We start from the raw sequence: 364 nt of genomic DNA, 5'->3' as shown, positions 1-364 counted from the left end.
TCTCTCTCTCTCTCTCTCTCTCTTCCACACACACACACACACACACACACACACACACACACGCACGCACGCACACACACACACACACACACACACACACACACACACACACACACACACACACACACACACACACACACACACACACACACACACACACACACACACACGCACACACACGCACACACACTCTTCCAACTCACCCCAAACCTGAGCAAAAACAACCTGAAGGTGTCACCTTAATCACCTGTTTCCCCAAATCCTTCCTGGTGTGGGGTGTCAGCTACTTGAGGTGCGCTCGTTTCATCTTATCAAACACTCAAACAGCCTCGAAAGTGGAGACATGGCTTTTGAGATCAGATCA

The sequence above is a fragment of the Poromitra crassiceps genome (genome assembly GCF_964638095.1).
Source record: "Poromitra crassiceps genome assembly, chromosome: 11".
NCBI classification, from domain to species: Eukaryota; Metazoa; Chordata; class Actinopteri; order Beryciformes; family Melamphaidae; genus Poromitra; species Poromitra crassiceps.
The sequence above is the reverse complement of the archived record's forward strand: the minus strand, read 5'-3'. Positions refer to the sequence as shown.